Below are 26,576 nucleotides of genomic sequence, written 5' to 3'. Positions count from 1 at the left end.
ATTTTTAAGTTCCACAGCCACTAGTCCCAGGGGTATGCTGGATAGAGCTAACCAATAGAGCCAATTCTTTCCACAAATTTTGCTTTTTGTTTTCTCCAGTTCATGAATGAGCTACAGACAGAGCACAAAATGTTTGGATTGATTTGTTCTGAATTGTCTGTAAACGTCTTCCATGAATAATGAAACTGGGTTGCAGATCATTTCACAAACAGTTCTTTTGTGAATAGTCGCAATTCGCTATTCTAAATTGAGGCTGTGATTGTTTGGCTAGTTAGAGATATTACATGGTACTTTCTGTTCCCAGACTGGATGATTTATGTAACTCACCAGTACACCATGAATTGTGATTGTAAATGTCACAACTGCTGAGTTAATTACGAGCCAAACTGGAAAAAAATCTAAATGTTGATGTGTTTTTCTAATAGATCTGATTCTCCACTGACATGGGTGTAATTGTGAATGGGAGATAACTTCACTGATGTTAATGGAGCTACAGTATAAAACTGGTATAAGCGAGAAGGGAATTATGGACCATCTTACTCAAATACCTCCACAGATGCTGCCTAAGAAATACTGAGCAATATATATAATGACAGAGAAATGACCCATTTTAAAGCCATTATTGTCTCTCTTTCTGTGAGAATTTGCAGATAGTCCTGAGTGCTCGCAAATCAGTAGAGATCAAATGTAAAATGGTTCAAAGGGGCTGATCTAAAGCCTTTTGCTTTAAGTCTGAATGAATGGCTAGAGACCATTTTTCTCTCTCTACTTGATCAGCTGTAATACTAGGCCAATGGGTTTAGAAAGGATAAGCAGTGGCCCAACTCGAAGGCCCATCCCCACCCATCTTAACCCTTTCCCAAGGTTTACAACCTCCTCTACCCCAGCTATTCTTTTGTACCCATTTCTTCAGGAGGCTAGCAGCTGATTCTTCCCTCTAATCTGGACCCCTTAATTTCTGTCATCATCCACCAACTTCCCCCTTCTATGATGAATCTGCTGTTGGGGCACCTGGGCCAGTAAGAAAATAAAATCTGTGTAAATATAACTTGGTGGGGAGGGGAACAGGTAAGAGAGGTCTAGTTGTACACACAATAGGTTTTCTCATCTCTGTGTCTACACAGTATCGCCAGTGCCTTTTTATTTTGGTTTGGCTTTCTATATTGGGCTTATAGAACTAGAGAGAGAAAGGGCTTTGAGGAGGAGAGGGAGGCTGTGTGTTGTATGGAACCAGAGAGCTCATTCCAATCACAAGAATATTAAATGTTGAGGCTCTGTAGACATAAGCACGTGTGTATGTGGTTGGATAAAGCTCCATTATAACTTCCCAGCAGTAGGTTTCCTCCCGTGGTATTTATATCCGTCAGCCAGTCCCTCCGCTATCCAGACAGATATCAAGAATTCTCACATCACTGGCATTCTTTCACGCTCCCAAATTGGAGGGGGAGGGGGTCAAGGAGAGGTGACAGCTCTGATCAGTGCATGTGTGCAAATGGGCTCATCTGAATGCCAAGCCACTGGAAAATACATGTGATGTGAGTTCATCAAATGCAGTTCCAGCTTGCAGGTTATTGATCCCGCTCCCCATGACCCAAATGGAAAAAGAGTTGCTGGCTTCATTTAACAGAATGATATGAATTTTAAAAAGTACCTTTTAAGAAAAGTCTAAAATGACTCTCTTTAAATGGAAGTGCCGCCTGTAACTTGACAGACTGTTTCCCCCCCGCCTTCCTATGCCCTGCTAATGAAATTCCTGAAGATGTGATGGGTGGTGGTTGCTATAGTAACCTAGCACGGGTAGAAATTGTAACCGTTTAAGGCTGCAGATTTATTCATGCGGCTTGTTAGTCAAACTTGATGCAATAACAGCAAATTAATATTTCTGTCTCATCAGGTTCCTGCAGCTGTGCCTTTCTGCAGCATCTTTGGTGGGGAAAGAAATGACAAACTCTGATGATGTCATTGGCCAAACTGTACATTCCCTCATCTGGCAAAGGGCTTGTTGTATTTAGTGACAGCTTTACCTGCTACAGAGTGAGGAGCTGGGCCTGTTCTTGCTGATAACAAGGGGAGTATTGCCATTGACTCCCATGGTGGCAGGAGCAGGGGCTGAGTAAGGACTGCAGGGAGAGTCACCCTCTTTTATTCTTCTTCCCAGTGTAGACTCTTCAGGATGGGTGTGGCAGAGAATTGATTCCCTTTGATTTGAGTCAGGCGTCTCATCTGTCCAAGGGCTCTAACATCTTTTTGTCAAACATCCCTTTTTATGTTGTCCTATAACATAGGACGAAGCACCCTGTAAATATTAACTGATAAAACCTAACCTGTGGGATAGATAAATATTATCTCCTCCTCCCTCTGCCATTTTAATGGGGGAAACTGAGGCAAAGAGGTAACTGACTTACTCCAGATCACACAGCAAGTCAGTAGCAGAGCTGGGATCAGAACTCAGGACCTCTTCCTAACTCTCAGCCCCCAGCTTATTCCTCCAGACTGTACCATCCCACTGTGCCAGTGTGAACTTTACCTGCTGCTGGTGCAAAATGGCTCTGATCACAACACTACATGGCAATTTCGCCTACCTATTTTCAGATATCACCGCCTATATAGTTTCTTTCAAATAATCGAAAGCAGGAGTGCTGCACGTTCCATGGCATAACATCACAAACAGGATTATGGTTACAGAAAGGGTGATGTGCAGCAGGTGCAAACTCCTAAGAATAAGATCATCATACAGCTTCTTATTCATAATTTCTTATCAAGTCTTTTGTCATGGACTGCCCGAGTTGCTTCAAGACTGTAGGGCTGTTGAGGCCAAATTTTTAAAAGGGCCTCAACTCCAGGATGTACATGAAGATGAGATGTACATCTCAAGGCATTTTCTCCAAGTCATAGACTATAATGAATTGACTAGTGCGCAGATGCAACATTGCTCTCTATTGGGTGGAACCAGAACTGCTCAGCTGCATGCCATTAGTTCTTTACTGCTAAAAGCCAAGGGAGATAGTCACTTAGCTAAAACGGTAGGGACCTGAGGCCTTTAAATATGAGGATTCTATTTTTGATGGCACCATGGGGTACATAGTGGCAAATGATTTCTCTAATATTTGTGATTTGTCTCAAATTAATTGTTTTTTGTGTTTTTTTAAAAGATTTTTCATGGATGATTTTTTTAAAGATTTTTCATAGATGATTTTGCTTCTGAAAGTTCCCACAATGTGCTAGGTGCTTTCCAAACAACAACAAAAGGCCTGGTCCTTGCCTCAAAGGGCTGACAAGCTAAAAGATGGACAGAAAAATAGACCAAAGGAAGGGGAAGGAATGTAGCATAGGAGTAGAGTGGTCAAGGTGGTAATTAGACATATTATATCATGGTTATGGTTCAATATATAATTATTTGAACCAATGTCATGAGTTCTTTTTGCTTAGAAAGATACAGTATATAGCTTGTGGCTTACTCCCCACAACTTAGAATCAGAAGGTTTTTTCTCTCTTGTCTCCATAAATCCTTTGCAGTTTTGCAGAAGGAATCATTGCCAGTGCTTCTTTAATGACTCTCCATTACAGGCTGTAGAGAAGATAGACCCCAGTGGGATTAGTCACACTGTCTATGCATCATAAAAGGTGGAGAAGGTTAAAAGGTGCTGAGGGGATTTTAATTGGTGAGGGTTATGTTAATATAATTGGACCTGTGTTTTAATGGAAAAACATGCATTTCTGTCAAAGAATTAACAACCTAACACCGACTTTAGCATTCCTCCTACAAAGGTATGGTGTGTGTGTTTACTCTGATGTAAATGAGCAGATTAAATTTGGGGTCATTCACTCTCAAGGGAATCTCTGTGAACTTTGCACTTGTGTGTAAAGATTCTGATCCTGATTCTGCACATGACTGAGCATTTCTGACAGGTGCTGAGTATCCTCAACTCCCATTGACTTTAATGGGAGTTGAAGATGCTCGGCAACTCTTGCAGGTGTTTCGGACCCTTGCAGGGCTGCGCCTTAAGGCAGGGGTACTTCAGCACCAGAAGAGAGAGACCTACCCTCCCTTATCTATGAGGGAAGGCAATGGAGGTGGAGTGTTAGAGACAAGATTTTGAAACTTGAGTGCTTGTCAGTTGAGTCAAGATGGAAGTCAATGCATGTCTGAAAATCAGGCCATCTACTTAGGTGCACATAAATGCAGATTTATGTGTCTAACATTAAGCACTATGTCATGGCTTTGGGATACTTCAGGATGAGAGCAGCTTTAAGACATCTTGGACAAAATTCTGTGCTAATTTATACTTTCTTCAATCCCATTTACTTCACTGGAGTCCCTTACAATGCAAGTCAGTGCAGGATCTGTCCTATGGACATTAGTAAAAAGAAATTAAAAGGCTTTAAGAAGTAGACTGATTGGGAAGTGAAGTGATTACTAGCAACTATTGTCAATGCTGCACACTTGGTTCCACTTACGAGGTTAATTCCTGTAACAAAGTGGATCATTTTAAATGGATATTTCAGGTGACGCTCCATGCAAATATTCATGCTTTTTTTTCTGAATGCTTCACAACCACATACAGGAAACGAAGGACAATGGAAATAATCAAAACGCAGACTAAACTGCACAGACAAATTAATGGACTTTTGTTATAGCTCACAGGAGTACAAATGCATATCTCTAATCTTTGAGTTCTTTGTGAGAATCCATCTCCTTGCAAACCTGGACTGCCCACAGGATCCGTCAATTATCCTTTTTTTTTTCTCCTTGGGACTGAAGAGCCTCCTGTTGAAAACATTGATTCAATGGTGCAGTACTGAACTCTGATTCAGCAGAGCACTTAAGCACATAAAAATATGCTTAAGTCCATCCTGTGCTTAGGTCCCAGTGAAGTCAAGCTTAAAAGAAAAGTTTAAAGTTGATCAAGTGCTTTGCTGAATAGGGTCTGTGGGGCTCAATTCTGCATTCTCATTATCTGGAGCAGGCCCATTGACACCAATGTGACATATGTGTAGCATATGCTTGGTAGTGTTTACAGGATTAGAGCCTTTGGCTTTTGACACTGTGTTTTGGGGATGGAAAAACTAAAAATATTAAGAGATTATGAAGGGAAGAATTTTGTAAAGGGCTTTCTGAGAACATATAAAACTTTTTCTTATGTTTCTTCATCACATCATGGTACTTGCACATAAATTCACAAGCCCTGGACTGTTTAAAATATTCCATCCACAAATCTTTGATTTAGGGCCTCCTACATATATGGAGGTTGGATTGTTTATTTTCCCTGTATGGGGAAATGTAAAGCTTAAGAAAAACTCCTTTCATTCCTATAATGTAGATGATAGCTGTAGGTTCTGCCACTACTACTCACATAAAAGTGAGCATTTACTCACATAAAAGTCCCCTTGAATTCAGTTGCATAAGTACTACTTGCTGTGAGTAAGCAGGTAATGACTGTTGCCAAAGACTTGTTGGTCTTTAACTAGGCATTTTGGGGTGGATGAACGAGTATGGCTCAAATGCATTTGCATTCCCAGTGTTAATTCCTATGGGGTCTGAAATCAGAATGCAGGTTTCATTGGCAACACTGCTAACTTGCCAATGGAATCTGTCATCTGAGCATCTGTGGTAATCAACAAGTTTACAGTTAAAACCGAGCCAAGGTTTGCACCTGTCAGAAGTCATTTTACATGCCATGCATACATTTATTGCCATTGCTGTAAAAGCTGTGTAATAGGTTTCCAGCAGTCCTGATCGGAGACCAAAATAAGACAATCAAATAATTACATATTTTTTGTAGACAGTGTGTGGTTGAGAACAGGTCGAGGATTACAGCTGGTGTAGAATGTTATCCAGCCCAGGTTAATATATATTTAGCCAGAAAGAAGTTGAGAGGAAATCCTATTAAAAATTATCATAAAGGGCCAATGTCAAGCAGTTTTCAGGCCTCACATGGAAGCTATGAAGTTTACTAAACCCAAATGGCCAAGATTAGTGGTGATATAAACAATGTGTTGCACTCCATGGGCAGGGGCGGCTCTAGCCATTTCGCCGCCCCAAACACGGCGTGCCTGCGGGAGGTCCACAGGAGCCGCGGGACCAGCGGACCCTCCGCAGCCACGCCTGCGGGAGGTCCACAGGAGCCGCGGGACCAGCAGACCCTCCGCAGCCACACCTGCGGGAGGTCCACCGGAGCTGCCTGCCGCCCTCCCGGCGACCGGCAGAGCGCCCCCCGCGGCATGCCGCCCCAAGCACGCACTTGGCGTGCTGGGGCCTGGAGCTGCCCCTGTCCATGGGCCTGATTCTGAGCTCAAACCAGTTTAAATCAGAAGTAATTTTACTAAGGTCAGTGTAATTACACTGGTGTAAAACCAAAGTAAGTGAGAGAAGAATCCGGCTCCATGAGTAAGTTGGACAGAAAACAAAGGTAAGTAATAAGGGAGTAACTTATATACACAGTGTAACTGTAGCTGTGTTGGTCCCAGATATTGGAGAGAAAAGGTGGGTGAGGTGGTATCTTTTATTAGACTAACTTCTGTTGCTGACAGAGACAAGCTTTCAAGCCACGCAGAGCTCTTCTTCCCCGGCCAGAGGACGAGATCTGTGTGGCTCAAAAGCTTGGCTGTGGCTACGCTACAGCTTATGTCTGCATAACTTTTATCACTCAGGGGTGTGAATAAACCAGCCTCTTGAGCGGCATAAGTTACACCCATGTAACCGCTTGTGTGCACAGCGCTATCTCGACCGCAGAGCTTTTCCCACCAACACAGCTTCTGCTATTTCTGCAGGTGGTTTTATTGTGCCAACGGCAGAGCTCTCTTCCCTTGGCACTGCGTGTCTTCACCAGACGCGCTGCCTAGATGCAGCTGCATCGGTACAGCTGCAGTGCTGTATGTGTAGACGTGCCCCTTGTCTCTCTCGCCAACAGAAGTAGGTTCAGTGTAAGATAATACCTCCCCCCTTCTCTCTTATATTAATGTGGCATTCAGTGGGTGTGCAAAACAAATATCACTTCCATACTGTCGGCAGAGAGAGGTGTGTAGCAGGAAAAGCAATTTTCAGGGCCATATAGGATAAAATGTCGGATTCTCCTCTTATTTACATCACAGCCTAGATTTACACTCCTGTAAGAGGGGAGTTGTGTTTAGAGGTGGAAGGTTGCGGAAACAGGGTCTGAGGGAGGAGGCAACATCATGCCAGTATTTGGGAACCAAGAAAATGAAACTGCCTAGAAAACAGAGGGATATGGACTAATCCAAACTAATGGAAGTGCAAACACACAAATCAATGTAATAAATGGTCAAGAATGAATGATTCAAAATATTTCATTTTTAACATAGGCAAGAGTGTGTGTGTGTATATACATATATATATGCATATATGTACATATGTATATGACTTCTATTTTGATAGTCCTTTCCATACAGTCTCAAATCACTCTGATTTCTGTAATACCAGCTGTCTGTACCCTCCCCGCCAAGCATCACATCTGGAAAAACATTTCTTGTCATCGGGCAAAATCAGGAATTCTCACCATTGAGCAGATCGTCACTATTTCTGGAGGTAGGGAGGGGGGAGGCGGAGAGGACTGGGCAGAGAAAAAAATGATTAATTGGCAGAGATGACAGTTTTGCTCTGGGGCAAATTTATGACATTCTCAAAGAAATATCATCTTATCATATGTGAATGGTAGGCAAAACAGATACTTGGAAACATTTGTCCCAGGTAGAAATGTTGCAGATGTCCCAGGGAAAACAACCCGCAGCAAAATATTGGTTTTTCCTCCTGTGAAAGCTTTTCTGAGCTGACCTTCTATTCTGATGTGTTCTGTGTGTAACTGAGGCAAGGGAGGCATGTTTCAGGGCAAATCCAAATGGGCCAGTGGAGTTGTACCTGCTGACATGACGCCTGAGTTTTTCCCAAGGTGTTTTATTGCATTGGCCATACTGCTGCCTTCCACTGAAATCCGTGAGAATGTCAGGATGTTCCTGAAAGTTTCACCAGCACAGCAAAGGAGTCCTTTTCATTGCTGGCATGAGTGCAACTCCACTGACATCCTTGAAATTGCATTCTCCTTATGCCTGTGGCAAATTTGGCTGTGTGTATTCTACTTAGGTGTGTTTGGAGAATCCAGACGCAGAAGTGCATCCTTTCTGAACCTCCTTGGAAAATTCAGCAGTACAGCAGGCCATTTTACTCTGGCAAACACAGACCAAGGAAATTTTTCCTGGATGTACCAGGAATGCATGATATCAGAACAGGTATGTTCCAGCTGGACATGTAGAATCTGGAGTGATCAGCAACTCCTACCTGAACACAGCAGGAACACTTTTCAGTAGTCAAAGTCTAGCAGTTAGGCAAATAGTTCCAACTGGAAAAGGGCCCAACCCACACATGTTTAGATCCCAGTTTGGAACACACTCAAGTTTGAAGGTGTTTGGATCCAGATTTTGGATTCACGATAATCTCTACTTAAAATAAACTTAGTGTTTTGGGGTTTTGCTATGATTTTTCTGAGAGATGTCTGGGGCATTCTCCAAGTGGAATGTTATGGCCAGTAGCTCATACAGCAGCAGTTCCTATTTCCTCTGTTCTTTGAACTTTCTCATCTCCCTGTCCACCATTTCGATCATCATGTACAACTTGATACAGTAATTCCACCACACCATTACAGAGCCTTCCAGCATGCACCCATCATCCTCAAGAAATATTGCTCCACATCGGGGTTAGATATATTGGACATCATCTTACCATTCCCCAAAACAGGCTGAGCGCCATTGGAATTACTCTCTAAATATTAAGGAAAGAAGGTGCATCATTAACTCATTGTTAGTGCTAAGCATGCTGGGCATGGGCTGCAGTTCATCACCTTATTATTAACTGACCTGCCAGCAAAGTCCCATATCATTGGGACAGAGTAAATACAGATTCATAAGGAAAGGGAAAGAGAAAATCACAGTTTGGGAATATATTTAATCTCTTCAAAAGGACTTCATAAAGATACCTATTTAGATTTGTGTAGTACCTAGCGTCCTAATACCAGCTGCACTGACAGTCAAACACTGAGGGTATGTCTACCCTGCAATAAAACACCGGTGGCTGGACTGTGTCAGGTAACTTGGGCTCTTGTGTCTCAGGCTGTGAGGGATGAGGGCCCCAGAGCCTGGTCTCCAGCCTGAGCCCGAATGTCTACATTGCAGTTTGATAGCCTGGCAGCCTGAGCCCATGTTAGCGTACACGGGCAAGCAATGGGTGTTTTATTGCAGTGTAGATGGACCTTAAGGGGCACAGAGCTTTCTCCTGGGGTGGTCAGACTGTGGAATGAGCACCCCCCCCCCCCCAAGAACTAAGAGCCATCGTCAACTTTCAGCTCCAAGTGCCAGGCACATTTTCTTGACGTTGGCTTCTCTAATATAAACACACAGGAACAGGTTTATATATAAATAAAACCAAGGCCCGCCCCCAGCACACACCCTGTCAAACCATGACAGTCGACTGCACACACTTCTCCCTGTGGGGAGAGGATGAGAGAATAAACACCACATGACAAATGTGTAGTCATGTTGCTTAATGCATTACTGAAAGGTGCTCAGATGCTATGGTGATGAGGGTGATGTAAGAACCTATATAGAATAGAATGGAAGGGACTGGATATTGGAATTGAGAAAAGAGGCTTTAAATTCTAAGTCACTATTCTTTTGAGCTTGGCAAACAATATAGATCCATACAAAGCCTTGATAATACTTGAGGCGTCTATCGACCCTTCCATCTGAGGATCAGAAACCACTTTGCAATGTAAGACAAGGCTGCTAGGAGTGGCATTCTGTTCCCTTGTAGTGGTGGCTAGGCCAGTGGAGATTGATGAGCCTGCTACAGCCTTGGCTAAGAAACCTGTGTCTTTGAGCTCAGGCAGTAAAGGCTCATGCATTAAGATCCAGAGGGGTTAAAAGCTAGCTCCACAAAGGGACTTAAGCACCTAGGTGCCTAAAAAGGCATTTAAGTCCAACATCTTGGCCTATCTTGCCTGTTGGGCCCTATCTGGTAGGCATGCTCAGAGCATCCTAACCAGCACAAAAGTTAGCCATGGACAAGATGTTTTGTGGCCGACTGTGCTTCATTATATCCAATAGCCTTGTAAGTGGAGCACTCACCTGAGATGTGGGAGACCTAAGTCACTCTGCCTGGTTTGGAGCACAGACTTGAAGCCAGGTCTCCCACCTCCAAGGAGAATGCCCTAGCCACCAGGCTATTCTGTGGTGGATCTCTCTCTCTCTCACTCTGTGGTTGAAGCGATGTCCATTTTGTATAGCTAAACATTCTCTGGAGCAGGGACTTGAACCTGGCTCTTTTGCGTGCAAGGGGATTGCCCTAACCCATGGGCTATTGGCTATAATGGGGTAGGTGGCTCTCTCGCCCATGAGAAAGGGCTGACTTGGCTCAGCTTCTCAACTCTAGGGCTCACATCTGTGAATACTGAGCAGAGATAGGCACCTAACTACCCTAGGCCCCACTCCCTCTTTCCTTGGCATTTCCTACTGGCTAGACTAGGCACCTCCCCACTCAGCTTGCTGGCTTCTGTGAATCTCTTTCTTAATTTCCTAACTCTCTCAGTACAATGCATGGGGAGCCTGGGTGCCTAACTGAGGGCTGTGAATTCCACTGGGAAGCAGAATGCCTAGGAGTTAAGCATTGTAACACCTACCTACTTTTGCGGCTCTAGTTCTAAATGATTTTCCCAAAGTCTTGATTTAGGAAATCTATGGCAAAGCTAGGAATGGAACTCAGAAAAGAACTCTGTCTTAACCATGAGAGACTCCTTTCTTCCTTAAAAGAAAGGAGAGCAGAGACATGAGTTCATACTGTCAGCTCCCTTTACAGCCCTCCTTCCTCTTTATTGGCCACGTCTTCCATAGACTTCTGGAGCTCCCCAGAAAGAGATTCAGGAGTCTAAAACTGCACAGCCCCTTCCCCTCCCCCTCCCCCCGTGCCCCGAGACAGCTCCTATACATTCCATATGCAAATACACTTCTGAGCCTACCCATCAAGCTGGATCACTGTATGGTACATGACCAAAGACATCACTATCTGATGGCTGTTTGGCCATAATACTAGCTACGGTCTCAGGCCATTTCCTATTGCACATCTGCCCACATCACTGCTGACACTTATCTCAACAGAGGATTGAATTAAACTTTCTGCTCATGTGACTGGCTGGGTAGTTTGGGGGAAGCTTGCTCTGTCACTGACCTTATTATTCCTGTTCACTGGGGAAGGTTGCTATGCTAACAGCAGCAATGAAGTCACAGGTTTGTCACCCTTACAGTATGGTGAGGAAATATAGAGTAGGGTTTTTTCTGCCAAAAGTTTCATGTACATCCTGCACTAAAGGCTGATGGCTGTACATAGACTACTGAAGTTTGCAAGTTGCTGGCTGATAAATCTTAACATGATTCACAGGTTATGTTGTCCAGTAGCCAATGTTAACTGAACAGTGCAGGAATACGATGCAATATCTACTTGAAAACACCAGTGGCAAGTTGGGGAAAGTTGAGGAGGACAGAGGAGCATATGGATGGGGAACTGTCATCTTCTAGGGGATGCTTTAAATAAAGAATCCAGCATAATCCGAGACAGCTCCCTCGCTTCTGTCAAAATACAACAGAAGGGACTCAGCCATTTCAGGAGACTAATTATTCTGGAAGGCGCCTCTCTGATCATTTGACAAAAAGCCTGTGATGCATGTTGATGATAATTATCACTTGCTCTGTGTCCTTAAACGTCTCTTATAACTGTCAGGCACATCAGATGAAGAGGTGTTGAAACCAATTCCAAAAGATAGCGAAAGAAGCTGTGACCATTTCCACGCCTGTTATACTGTGTGCATTAATGTATTTAATTTGTGTGCTTGGTTGCAGAAGTATGCAAATTTATATCCAAATTATACAGAGGCCTGAGATGCAGTGACTATTGCAACTATCAGTGTCAGACAGTGTAGGGGCACCTCTAGTAAGATATAGGAAAGAGCAGTGCAGAAAGAGTCCACAAGTCTCCATACCCAAGAGTTTCCTGCTTGCATATAGGCAGTTCAAATACTCTGCAGATGGCCAAGGTATAAAAAGGGAATTGGAATAGAAAATGAGGCTCTTTTTACTTACTGCTTCTTATCCTATGTAGTGTCTCACTTGACTCTGCTTTCTCTTTCTTGAGTCACAAGACTCACTCTTTCTCTGTGACTCAAGGTATATGGTATATTACCAAGGTATATTACCAATTCTAACCAGAATGGATAGTTTTTTTATTAAGGTCAACAGTGCCGTTAAAATGCTTCAAGGCATCAATCCTATGTTCCAAATTTATAGCAACAAGAAATAAATTATCTGATCACTTAACCAGCTGGCAGAGAGACAGGAAATGGACTGGCTGGGGAGGCAGGTTTATTTTCTCTGTTTTTTTTAAGACGCCAAATGTTTGGAGCCATAAATCTCCCTGTGCAGCACACAGAGCTGAAGAAGCCTAAACATTGTGTGAAATGTATTTGCACATGACTTTGTAATTCCAGCAAAATCTGCTTTAAGCAACCACTCCAGGCTACAAACAGAAACTGGATACTTGAAGGTTGTTTTCTATCTGGTACTTATATGTGGCCTTCATTAATACAGTATCTGAGTACCTGGATTTTAGCCTCACAGTTCCCTAGTGAAGTATTAGCCTCATATTACAGGTAGGAACTGATACAGTTGAGATCAACTACTACTACCATGCTCACGTTCACACAGGCAGTCTGGGGTCGAGTTAGGAACAGAACCCAGGTCTCTTGAGTCCCATTCCACTCCGTCATCACTAGACCAATTTTTTTTTTGCACTCCAGTTAGGTAATAATTGGAGATATACCAATCTCCTAGAACTGGAAGGGACCTTGAAAGGTCATCGAGTCCAGCCCCCTGCCTTCACTAGCAGGACCAATTTTTGCCCCAGATCCCTAAGTAGCCTCCTCAAGGATTGAACTCACAACCTTGGGTTTAGCAGGCCAATGCTCAAACCACTGAGCTATCCCTCCCCACTTTTGCTTTAGATGAAGGTGCTGTATGCAACGAGCCAAACTGCTCTGTTATACCAGTGTAACAGTTTTACCCTGATGTAATTTTTTCTATTTTCATAGAAAATAAAATGTACTTTCAGCCTTGCTGGCTTTTAGCTGAACAAAATAACAAGGAAAGAAAGAACAAATGTAAGCCTCCTATAAGAGGTTGCAGATAAAGGTGTCAAGTATCAGAGGGGTAGCCGTGTTAGTCTGGTTCTGTAGAAGCAGCAAAGAATCCTGTGGCACCTTATAGACTAACAGACGTTTTGCAGCATGAGCTTTCGTGGGTGAATACGAAGAAGTGGGTATTCACCCACGAAAGCTCATGCTGCAAAACGTCTTTTAGTCTATAAGGTGCCACAGGATTCTTTGCTGCTTCTACAGATAAAGGTGGTTTCTGGTGCAGGTTTAATTGTGTAGAACTCTATTTTGTGTTTAATAAGCATTCCATGCGGCTTATGTTTTCTGATAGTTATTTAATACTAATTCTTGGAGGTGCAGTTTAGTGCAGAGGCCTTTCACTTCTGAGGAGCTGGGATCAGATCCTAGCTTTTGTCCCAAGGAAAGATGGGTTTGTTCATTAGCCTTAACTTGGTTCCTCTCCTTTGCACATCACACAACTATTGCTAGACACAGCAGGATTCATTCACTCTGCTTATAAGAGCTCCTGAATTGTTATAAACAGGTGGTGGGTTCAGATTAGGCTTGAGAAGCACTGATATTGCAGGGATGAAATAGATGGAGAATGGAAGGTCAGGAAAAATTGTGTGGGGGAACAAGAATGAAATATCACAGCTGCTATAAATCATTGGCCGAACAATGCTGGGGAAGCTTGCACAATACTTACACTCACTGTTCCTGAGTGTGGAATTTTGTACAGTGTTTATACTCACTTTATCATGCTTGTCGCTGTGAGCAATAAAATGCACTGATAATTTAAAAAAGAAAATATGAGAAAAAAAATCAGTAGAAAATATTTGAAGGCTGATGAGAGAACAATAACAAAGTGTAAATATAGGCCTATGAATGGGCTTTTTGAATAAATAGGATAGCTATTCAATGGTTTCGGAAGAATAAGCAGTTTGTCAGGATACGTTCTCTGACTGGCTCACTTAAATTCTAGTTACAATGTAACTGGTTTTGTATAGAACTTCTAAACAAGATTTAGGAGAACTGAATAAAAATGTTCTCTGCTCTATAAAATGTTACTGCTTTGCCTTTACTGTCTGGATAGCAGAATAAACGAGAGCTACAAAAGATACTGTTAGAACTACCAGTGCACATCCTTTTCAGCCCCTGAATATACAATACACTTCCATTTACCCAAATGGCCCAGGGGACATTCAGAACTTTTGGATAACCAGGTGTTTGGATAAATGGAAGCAGCTATTAACTAGCATTGGGCTACATAGGAGACCCACTGTACGTTCAGATAACTATGATTTTTGGATGAAGGGAATTTGGAAATCTGGAATTATACTGTGTGTGTATAAATGTCATATTTATGATGGGAAGAAATTGAAGGGAGAGGGGAAAGTGAACAGCTCTGAGGGTCTCAGAGATATCTTGGGTGGTTGGCAAAGGGAAGGACTTGAGATATTTTTGCCTGTTAGGCTTAGGTATTCTATAGAACTAATCCAGTCATGTGATTGCATATTTCATTTGCAAAAATAAAACATTTGTGCGCCACTAGGTCTTTACAACCCTACCATAAAACTATGCACAAGAGAATTCATTTTACATCTGAGAGCATTTGAAAATAATGTCACTGTTGCAATATTTTTTCTGGTTGACTCTGTTATGGAAATATATTTCGTGTCTATGGACTTTGTCGGGAACTAGAAAGATTTGCCAAGTTTGGATCCCTGAACTAATGCCTTCTTCCCTGATGCTAAACAGATTAATGATAGCATATCAAAGAATGACTAACATTAGGGTAGAAGAGAAGCTTCATCACCTTAAGCTGGATCTCAAAAGGATAAATTAGGCTAGTACATTGCTCTGGTTTGGACAGAAAGATACTGTTGGCTGATGGTTAGAAGGGGAATAGAAGTGAGGAGTTTTGGCATTTGGTATTCATGTGTTGGGTGGCCTTGGGCAAGTCACTTAACATCTCAGGGCCTCGGTTTACTCTTCTGTGAGTTGGCAATATCACTTAGGCTATGACTATACTGCCCTGCAGTTTGGACTATGGGGGTGTAAATAGTGTGCACCAAAGTGCTGCATTGCAGCTCCCCTGTGTGGATGCCGTGGGTGCAAACTAAAAGGTTCCTAGTTCACATTCCTGTAATCCTCTTTGAAGAGGGCTACTTCAATGAGTACTAGGAACCTTTAGTCCATGCCTGCATTATTCACATGGGGGGGTTACAGTGCAGAACTTTGGTGCACACTTCTATTCAAACCCCCGAAGTCTGAACTTCGAGGTAGCATAGACAAGCCCTTAGGTAATGTCCCATGGGTTTTGAGAGAGATTCAATTGATTAAAGTTTGTAAAGCAATGGATTCTTGGATGAAGAGGTACCATGTACGTGCAAAGTATGATAATATGAAAGTCGGGGTAGAAATGAATAAAACACATCATGCCGTAGTATGCTAGCTAGATATCCAATCACAAAGGTTCAGAAGAATTCTTATATTAATCAAATCAACTTGTCCACGCTCCCCATTATTTCCTGAGTGCACAATCCGAGGTTTGGGTTGAATGCCTCACCGTGTGATCCAAATTTTAAAGTTGGAAGCTCAAGTTCATTCATTAAATACTGCAATAAAAGTGTCCTGCTGCTGAATGCACAGTTATTGTGATATACTGTACATGCAAATTGACTTAGAATGGGGTATTCATAATTGTCTAAGCGCCTTAGAAACACAACCCCCATTGAAAATCAGTGGGATTTGTGCTCCTAAATTATTTAGGTGTTCTTGAAAATCCCACCTTTCATGTAAAAAGCTCACTGTGACCTTAATTAGCTATTTGTGTGGGCATTTATTTATTTGTAGGCCCAATACATTGGCAAGACCCTCAGCTGACATAAATCAACCTAACTCAGTGGAGCAATGTTGATTTACACCAGGTGAGGATCTGCCCCACAATGGTCATGCATGCAGATGAATATCTTCCGCCCTATGGAAAGCTGGTTTCCAACCATTTGCAGTTATTGTCCATCTCATTCAGTATTGGTGGTCGAATTGCTTTTTCAAGCACTTGTGTTTTATGGGGATATCTTCTGTCCTCTGACAAACCCAAATTCCTTCAGGAGCAATCAGTTGTCATGACTCCTCTGTTTCTGCTGCTGCTGCCACCGCCCAGTGCTAGGATGAATGGAAGACTAAAGGAGACAGAAGAAAAGCCTAATTATAGCCCAGACTCTCTAAAGTAGAAGGGAATGTAAATTATCATTCCTGGATACAAAATCAAATAGAATTAGTTATCTCCTGAAATCCCCACTGATCTGGCCACTGCATAGCCAAGCAACTGTGCTGTCTAATTATCCCAATGACACACAGCTGCAGGAGGAGGAACTCCCAGGCATGGCAATAAATGAGAAGCAAAAAGGAGATGGCTTAGAATATTTATATGCGCTGTTTCCCAGAAAGATTTCAGAGTGCTTTTTTTGTTGTTGTTTTTTTAATTTTGAATTAAACCATAATTGTAGCAATTCACTGCTGGATTCTGAACAAGCCTGCTTCAGGGAGAAATGTGAGCAGATGACCTTTCGTAGAGAAGATAAAAACAAGGATTTATGATAAGGTTTAGAGTGTAATAAGGAAAGCCTGGTCTAGAATTTCAGGATTCTCTGATGAGATTATTTTTTGAAGAGCTCTTATCCCTTCAGATTCTCTGAGTGTCCCCTCAGCCCCAGAAATCTCTCAATTTCTCCTCCCTCCATCAGTTTTCCCTCTGCTTACTCTCTCTTCCTATCTGGGGGGGTGAAAGGGGAGCAGACAATGTGTCCTCACATGATGGCCTGGAATAGGCTTTCGATCTATCTAGCTGTATGACTCTATCACCGAAGTATCTAGGGGCCTGGGAAACATTAAGGGTGAGATTTTTCAAAGAAGCGTAAGGAAGTTAGGAGCCCAAATCCCAATGCAGTTCAATGGGATTTCAGTGTTTAGGTGCTTTGAAAATCCAAGGTTTATCCTCACCACACTTGTAAGACACTGATAAATATTATCACCCCCATTTTACAGATGGGAAAACTGAGGCAGAGAGTGTGACTTGTCTAACGTCACAAAGAAAGTCCGTGTCAGAGTTGTATGCTTGATTAGATCACTAAGTCAGTGCTTTAGCCATAATGCCATCCAATTTCTCCATACTCTCTCTGCCCTGAGGCTGAGATTTTAGGGGGCGTCTTTTCATGTTCCAGCCAGTGGGTGGAGAATAATGAAGGAAACATTAGGCAAGTCTCATATTGGCTGGAATATGAACAAAGCCAGTTATTATTTAATACCAAAGAACAAAGCAGAAAATTCAACTCAAACTCATTGAAAAATAAGCTTCCATGATGGGAATTGCATCATTATCCTAGCATTACACCAATTACCTGCAGTCTGTATCATATGTTTAAGCTGCTCACAACAACTCCTTGCAATTAAAGGCAGGCCTGTGCCAAACCCCCAGATCTGGACAACCCCTAACTTTGCAGATATGCAGAATATAAGCCCAGACCTGCATTTAATTTTGTCTCTGTCTTTATAATGGTCTGGCTGTTGTGGTGTTTTGAAACCCAGATGCAAATTCTGCAGCTAGAGCCCATCTCTATTAATAATTCTGGGCAGAGAGAGGCAGGGGAGCTTTTATGAATATACAGCCAAAGGATGAATGTTAAATCTTTAAGCAAGGTGTCGCTCTTTCATCTCCTGTTTGATCATTGGTGTGTTTAATGTTGTGCATTAATCGGACAAAGTGCCTTTTCTTCAGTAATACCTGTTGCAGGCATGTCAGCCATGCACAGTCACTGCATATCCATGACATTGCTGTGACTTGGCATGAGGGGAAAAGCCAGGCCATGAATGACCAAGCTGTAAGAGAAGAAATTTTCCAGTGGGCCTGTGATTTTTCTCCCATAGAAAGAATTGGCAAGTGGATGGAAAAATCAGGGGACAATCCATCTGCAATGGATTTAGTGACATTTCTATACCAGGGCTTAGAATGAGGCACCAAAAGATTCAGTGTATCATAAACTGCAAACATGAAATACATCAGAGGAGCTACATCCTCAAAACACAAAACAACCCTCCCTACAAGCATTAAACTGCACCTTTGAATACACTGAAAATAAATCCTCTTGAACCTCTGCATACAAATGCAAGGAGAGGTCAGGGAGTCCAAACTCTGTGTTGTTCTAAACATCTCTGGTGAAACTAGGTTAATACAAGTTTGCAGGCTGACATTTCTATACAAACATACAGAATTGCAGCCTGCCGGTCTCCTCCTCAAGCAAACAGCCCGTGCTGAACACTTAATAAAAAGTTGAGTTATGCCAGCTGTGTACTGTACATAGACAGCAAGTGAGGGTAAGAGTTTTGGGGTATGTTCTCAATGATGGTTTCCTGCACCTTCCCCTCCCACATTAACATTTATGTGTGTGCATAAAGGAGAGAGCATTGGACCTCTCTGTTTCCAGCCTGCCAGGTGGCCGTGCTTACCTAGGGGAGTAGGTATGCTGGACTGAGGTAGTAGAGATTATTTTTGATCTGATCCTTTATAGAATGCACTTTCCAGTTCAAATTCTAAGCAAGGAAAGAGAAGTGAAAAGACCTTGAGGGAAAGGTCAGCTGTGTAGATTGTGCCAAATGTGTGGTTTTTCCCCCTCCAGGCAGCGTGCGAAGAATTCTTCAGCAAACTGCTAGTGGGGGTTGCAAAGGTTTTCTGCCCTTATTAATTAGTCCTTGAAAAGGAGGAGACAAAGTGCTCGGAATAGTGATTCCTCTTACTGAACTGTCAAATGCATACACATACACCCCTCCATGAACACCCATACCACACATATACTTACCCACACATGCAGACATGTATGCTCATGGACACCACACACCCACTAGTCTTCCATATATATATAATGCACAAATAAAGACACAAACACACATACATGCATGTACATACACATGTGCACTCACACTCAAATCAGGAGTCCTGGAGAAGATCACACCCACCATCTGCCATAGCCCAGTGAACAGCACATTTGTGTCCTCGTACTGGCTATTTCAGAAACATGCCACTAGTACTTAAAAGGACGAATAAGAGATTAGTTCCTCGCCTCTTCTCTTGCTGAATAACTCAGAGTCTCCATTTAACCTTAACTTCTCTTTTGGCATCAGCTCATTATTTTAAAAATTACCCTTCTGTAATATATTCTGTGAACAGGCTGCTTTTTCTTCTGAGCAGATTCATACAGTCAGATCTGATAGAACCTAAAGTTATAGGGTTTTTTATTTCTATCAATCTTCATCCTTTTATTTTCAGTTGATACTTCAAAGAAAACTCAAGAATGAAATTAATTAGCCTCTGGTAATGGGGATTATCATTTTATCTGTGTAATAGAATTCCATCCTCACAAATGAGATGCAGCTTCCTTCCTGCACAGCTGCAGTTCAGATATCTGTAACAGTGCTTGAAGGATAAAAAATGATCACTGCTGCTCTGCCCCTCATTGGGACTAGACATTAAATTTATTTCTTTTGACAGCTTTGACTCTAAAGTGATCCACTCAGCTTGAGGTGCTGGGAAACTGCAGCAGAGTACATGCCTTCTCCCCCAACCTCCCCAAGTATGATGGTGAAAAATGGGCTAAATGAATGCCGCTGCAGAATAATAAATGGTTTTAATGGTGACATTTCCTACCATGTAAGTCATGAGCCACTCATGATGGAAAATGGAAATTGTATTTTTTCCACTGCCAGGCAGATTGCATATAGAGTTCAGACAGGCTTATTTTACACTCATCACATTAGCTCCTGATGTGTAGCAGTCATTATAAACATGGTACTATTTCCAATGCAAATTATGATTTGCAATGCCATTCATGACCCATAGAGGATCTAATGACAAATATGAAAATCACTTATGCCTCAACAAGGCATATGCTAGACTGGTGAGCAAGGGCGCTTAGCACTATGAATACTAGCCTCTATTTGCAATTCATTTTCATCTGACAGTGGTTACGTGCCAAGTGGGGGCTTTGACAGCCCCCTCTCTTTTTGCAGAGTCCCTGATTTCTCGTTACATGAGAGCAGGAGCCATGCAATTGGAAGCCTCCATGGCAGTGCCTGGGTTTCCCGTCGTTAAGTGGCTTGAAATGCCATTTCATGGCTCCCTAGTCAACGTGGTTGGAGAAGCTGATTTACATGACTGTTACAATCCCATTGAGCAGCTACGTGACTTTGCTTCAGTACAGTGAAAGCACTTTTTGCTCACTGCAGAACATCAACATGGCTTCCTTTTCTTCCTACCATTTTTGTTAAAAGTTAGAGCCTTCTGAGCTCTGTGTGTTGTTAGGGGGAGGGGAGGAGAGGAGAGGACTCTCAGTCACAGAGAGGACAGAGAAAGAGAAGGCACTTGAGAGGGGAGATCTCTCGCATGACAAGTGGTGAGGAACAAGTGGGCTTAGACCCATGCTGATGCGGAGAGGAGACGACTCAGGTCCTGAGCCTTCGCTATTTAAGTCAATGGGAGCTTTGTTATTGACTACAATGGCTGCAGGATCAGGTCCTCAGATGGGTAGGGGTAGTATACTGCAAGGTCTTTATCTGAACAATTGATTTTTGCCTGGTAAGCCTTGGCCATCCCCTTTTTAAAGTCTGTCCAAATCCCTTGCAGCCTAAGCATCACTGCTAAGCTTCACCCCATAGTCTTACTGATCATGTATCTGGCCCTGCAAGAAAGGAATGTTCTGAAACACTGTCACTTTGTGGCGGCTTAGAGATCTAGCACCACAAGGCGTATTTTCATTGCTTCATGTGGGGCATAACAATAAATTCCCTTTATAGAGCATCTTGGAGCCTGAACTGTACATACATCCCCCTTGAAGGGCATCAGCTTCTGAGCCATAGCTCATCAGTCATTTGGTGCACTGTGCAGTATTGGAGGGAAGGGAACGTTTTGGCCAAGGATGCTGGATCTCAAAACAACCAAGAGGATCTTGGGTGTAGGTTTGCTATCTGTCTAATTGTTATACCACAGCATCATTGTGTTTTCTTAGCACCTATACAGACAAGATTTTGGTTTTCAAAGGCAGTCTGACAACCCCCCACAAAATTAACTGCATTGGGGTTCAGTTGCCCCAGCTGGGATTCAACATGAGATTTTAAGGAATCGGAGACTTAAAATCAGTAAGCCAGGCACTGCACTCCTGTTGCAGTGAAGGGGTTATCAGACAGACTTCTGACCCACTTCCTTTCCAATACAGACACTCTGGGAACATTTCTGCAGACCTGCAATATGATGTTATTATATTAGTGTCTTGGTGATGGAAATGAGTCCACCCACTCAGGCCATTTTTACTTACTCCACGCTGCTAGAACATTTTATCTTAAAGACAGTTACAGTTTGTCTTAATTTCATAATTCATTTATGTGCATTAATCCTCACACTAAATTCCAAGTGCTCAAAACCTACCACCTGAATCTTGCTAATTAAGATGAATTGTTGTGATGCTTTGAAGATCCCTGGGAAATGCATTTCATTGCACGTTACAAAAGGAAAAACAAAGCTTGCTTCTGTAATGCTTATTAGCTTTGTTATTTCAGCCCTTTATTTTGTTGGCTTCCTGCTGGTTTCCAGAATATATATATGTGTGTGTGTGTGTGTGTGTGTGTGTGTGTGTGTGTGAATATATAATATATGCATATATAACTGACTCAGACATGCAGTACGTGAAGCAATTTAAATTCATTTTCATAGCAAGATCTCAGGATAGGTACATCATTGCTACAAACCAATCATTCCAGAAGAGTTAATGGAGCAAATACATCCCCTTATGTAATTCCCTTGGCTTTAGTGGAGTTACACGAGGAATGAATATAACCTTTGCCTAAGGATCAGATGCTCTCAAGTGTTCTGGCCCCTCTGTGCTACTCACCCATCACAAAGATGCCAGAAAGAATCTGGGTCTGGCCTGCTGAGAATTCCCCCTGTGTAAAAGAGCTCTTAGCTGGTGCACAGCCAGTCTACCTGGTTGCTTCACTACCCAGCCCCACTGTCAAGGCATTCAGTGGTGGAGTGAGGACATGGCATAAGTACTGTGTACTCAAGCAATCCCCAGCTGATGTCTAGTTCCTTTTGGACTAGTCCTAGCTAATTCCCAGGCTGTTCTAAACTCTCCAGGGGCCATGCTGCAGTTGGCTGCCTGACAGCCCCCTGATCCCTTCAAGAAATGGAGCTTGGCTAAAGAGGAGGTCTCAACCTAATTATTCAGTGATCTATAAGAAAACACTGCCGTGTGCATCATCACCATATCACTACTGGCAGATCATGTGGATGACAGTTCTGTATTGATCCCAGGAGGCACCAGAGTTATTCACTTAACCAATAGCTTGAGAAATGTTTAAGCCTACACTATTCTTAACCTATAAGACTATTAAAGAATAATTGAGGAGGACAAAGAAACTGAGTGGACAAGGGAAGCGTGTGGGAAGAAAGAGGATCAAGCTCATCACCGATAAAAGGCTGCGTCTTAGATGAAGTGTATACATGAATGACACTTTTGGAAAAAAAAAATCTCTCCCTTGATCTCTCATCCATAGTATACCCACTGGATGTCCATTTCTCGAGCTGTCAAATCAACATCTTTCATGGGCACTACACTCACTGCCACAAAAGGAAAAATAATCCATTTGAAAATGCCTCACATGTCTCGTTTTTTTAATTGACTCTGGAAATGTTTAGCCAACTAGTTCTGTAACACACTTCTAAGGTGGTAGGCAAATACTGTCTGTCCTGGAAGCAGTGTTTGTACAAGTCCAGATAATACTGGGATGGTGCTGTGGGTTGGGGACCTTGCTTCTGGGCCTTGGATATCACCATTCTTACTAATCCCTTTGCCCCCTGCAGACTGGATGACCTCTACCTGCCGATTTTTGGAACTTCAGCTGGAAGAGAATGGTCTCAAAGGCCATCTCCAGAAAAAAGGGTGTGAGATATGTGCAGTGGGAGGTCCTTGACTTTGGAATGTGGTTCCTTTCTTGATCTGACATAATTTAGAGTTGGTTGGCCTTACAGGCTCAAAGTGGTTTATTATTAGACATGGGCTGTAGTGTCAAGTTTGGACACATCTGGATTCAGATGTTTGATTTGTGTAAGGCCCAGTGGGTCTCAAAGCAAGCCCTGTACAGCTTCCAGGTAGTGAACACGTCTACAGTGCCACCCAGCAGCAGCTGTAAGCAGTTTGCACTCCATTTACCCAAGACCACTGCATACGCAGACCACAGGAAGTCCTGCCTCAAGGGGTCTGACAGGCAGCAACCTCATGGTTCCTGATTGGCTTCCTTCCCTATATAATCCCAAGGGAGCGGTCCAGGAAGTGTCTAGGCAATATTGTGGATCTCCTGTCACTATCATGCCCATTCCTGCTCTTGAAATGCTGGCTTTGATCTCTGCTTGATTTGGAATTCGACTCCTGACATGGACTATGAAACCTGACTCTGCTCTAATCCTTGATATTGACACTGGCCTGGAACTTGACTATGAACTCCTTTGCTACTCTCAGCCTCAGGTTTGACCTTGCTATGATCCTTGGTACTGACTGCCCTTGTCAGGGTCCTGACAGCTGGGCTCATTGCCGAAAATGGGGCCACCTGCAAAACTCTGATTTAGACTTGGACTTTTCCAGAATTTGGGGTTCTTTGGCGTTGGGGTTTGTTTTGCCTCTAAAAATTCTTTCACTAAATTATTCAGAAATTAAAACAAAACCAACGGTAATAGCTGCAAACAGGTTGGGATCCAAGCAGTGAGTCCAAATACTCCTGAATGGTGAGAGTGTTTGGATCGAGACCCAAGTTGTGTGGCTATTAATCATTATGTTTGTGATGAAGGCGGGGAAGGAGGCTAACTTTGCTGGCTGATTGTGATAGAAAATAGACACTATTCTGAGAACTGAGATTATATGAATGATGGTGCAAAAGCATCTTTCTCAGTGTGGCAACACAAATTTGGGAAGTGAGATTGGTCCAAGTCTCAAAGGGCCAGATTCTGATCCCCTTACTTACTTTGAGTATTGTCGTACTCAGTTGCTTTCAGTGCTCATTCTGGCTCACAATGAAAAATACAAGAACAAGTGGGGAGCACTAAATGATGCATGATTAATCACCTCAGCATTTATAACTTTGTTCATAACATAGTATTCATGATTCCAGTGGTTCAGTAATATACAGTAAAAATAATTTGTGTTGCAACTGCAGTAAACTTGGATCTACAATGCGGGGTATCCCTAATAAGGAAGGATGTTTGAATTCTTTGTGCTGAAACACAAAGAGGTCTCAGTAGCATGCTGAGGCCAACATTCATCAAATGTTGTTGTCATTTAACACACAGAACTTCAACCAAAAAACCTGCATGTGTACATTTTAGCTTAACTGAAAACCCAGGAAAAATAATTTGCCAAAGGGGAGAAAGGACTAAATGGTGTGGGGGGAGAAGACACTTCCAAGCTTTTGAAGAGGGAACTGCTAACAATTGGGCAAAAGAAATAGAGGCACTATAAAGAATTGACATGAGTATCCATTTCATGCTGAGCATGTAATGGAAATTAATTTTCTCCTGGAAATGGACCTGGTAATTAGACGTATATGTCACCTTCTGTTTGCCACATAATCACAGCTGAAGTTTCAATTCTGGAAGAAGTCCTCCTCTCAGTGTTTCTTTCACTAAAATGAAAGGCGAGACATCTATAAATTATCATCAGAAGGAAGATAATGGATGCTGACAGCTCCCTAAAAGCAATTTTTGAGTTTTCTTTTCTGAGTGGATGCTAAACACTGTCCAGTGAAATTCATTAAGCAATCAGCATCCTCCTCCAAAGAGCTGACGTCAGTCTGCAGCCTAGGAGCTGCAATTATAATCCTATTCAAGTGTATGGCTGCTTAGTTACAGCATGATGTGGAGTCTATAAGATCTAGCTGACACCAGCTGCCCTCCTTCAAAGAGTTTATAGTGGAAGGTGAAGAATTAAGACTAGTCAGATCTAATCATTTTTAACCTTGGAAAATCTTTTACCGGGTCATATGATTCTCCCCGCCACCCTGTATTTCATTCCTTTCCTCCCTCACAGGAAAGAAAATGAGTAATGCAATCAATTAAAAGTATGAATAAACATCTGAACTTCTGAATGCTTATCTGAACTCTAGACTCTCTGAGCATTGCAGAGCCGTTCTCACCAGTACAGAGCAACAAAGCTGCGCGGCCTTTTTCTGCCTCTCACATCTGCCAGCTAAGTTCCCAGTTCTAGAATCTTCACAGCCACTGACAATGTCAAAAGTGAAAAGAATATATCAAGGGCCCTGCTGGGCTTGTGGAGACCTGGCATTCAGAATGTTATTCTCAGCAAGGCACTATCACTGCTGGGTCCCAAGTAACCAAATCTCTAGACCTTGGGGATATTCACTTGGCTGGACCCAGATCCATTTTCTGGTGTCTGAGCCAATTTTGCAAGTAGAAATTTGGCTCTGCCCATCTAGATGCACCAAATAAATGGCTGTACTCTCTATAATAAGCTTCCAGGATTGTCTCCTGTCTGTGTGTCACTCTGAAAACTGTTTAGTCAGTATGAAGGGATAGGAACAGCTACAAGCATGGCAGAGAGCTCTTTTTGTTCAGAATATCACCAGGTTCAATCATTGCTCGGATCTGCAGTGTGATACCATCCAATTTCTAAGTTCTCTGCCATTTTGACTTCACGAATTACACCTGTGTGGTAGTGTAGACCATTGTGATGTCAGAGGCAACTCAACAAATCACCACCCTTAGTCAACAGCTGAAGATGATGGAGTACTTGGCCCAACTGCCTCACCTGTGCAACAGCCTGGGCTTTCAGCCTCTACTAGTATTAATAACACCCTGAAACCTCCTGCCTCGGGCACCCCCACTAACCACTGATGTCTCCTGGCCCTCCAATCCAAGAGTCTTTCAGGAAGTGATAGCTGGCACAAGCATCCCCCTTCCATCCTTTCATCCCAACTCCCACCAAACAGTCGGATGAGCCCCCTGCTCATACCATGCACTGGAACTACACATCACAAAAGCCCCTGTGGGGATAATAGTAGGTGGGTGAACACTGCAGTGCTGAGTTGAGGCCCAGTGGGAAGGAAGATGGTGGAAGTGGGAGGATAGGGAGAAGTGGAAATATAGTTCTCATGAGATTTCTGCCATTTTGTTTCAGATGTTAAAAATCTCAATGTGGACCAGGATTGGGATAAAAATTCACCCCTAAATTTAGACTTTGGTGGTATCCAGATTGGACCATTATATATGTGACCTGCAGCTGAAATATTTCAAAGGCTGTTGTGCTGAAAGAGGAT

The 26,576-nt window shown here is 42.7% G+C and overlaps 2 long non-coding RNA genes across 2 annotated transcripts in view; one reads left to right on the top strand and one right to left on the bottom strand.

The window, feature by feature from the left end:
- Positions 1-26,576, top strand: part of LOC120370884 — a 105,101-nt gene that overhangs the window by 54,521 nt on the left and 24,004 nt on the right. The window lies entirely within an intron of this gene.
- LOC120370886 lies at positions 15,852-25,928 on the bottom strand. Its single transcript, XR_005584036.1, has 3 exons — positions 25,437-25,928; positions 24,832-24,926; positions 15,852-16,390 (listed from the first exon to the last, which is right to left on the bottom strand). It is a non-coding gene; the product is annotated as an uncharacterized LOC120370886 (long non-coding RNA).

The sequence above is a fragment of the Mauremys reevesii genome, linkage group 8, assembly GCF_016161935.1.
Source record: "Mauremys reevesii isolate NIE-2019 linkage group 8, ASM1616193v1, whole genome shotgun sequence".
Taxonomy (NCBI): domain Eukaryota; kingdom Metazoa; phylum Chordata; order Testudines; family Geoemydidae; genus Mauremys; species Mauremys reevesii.
Note: the sequence above shows the minus strand (reverse complement) of the source record. Positions and strands in the feature narration are given on the sequence as shown.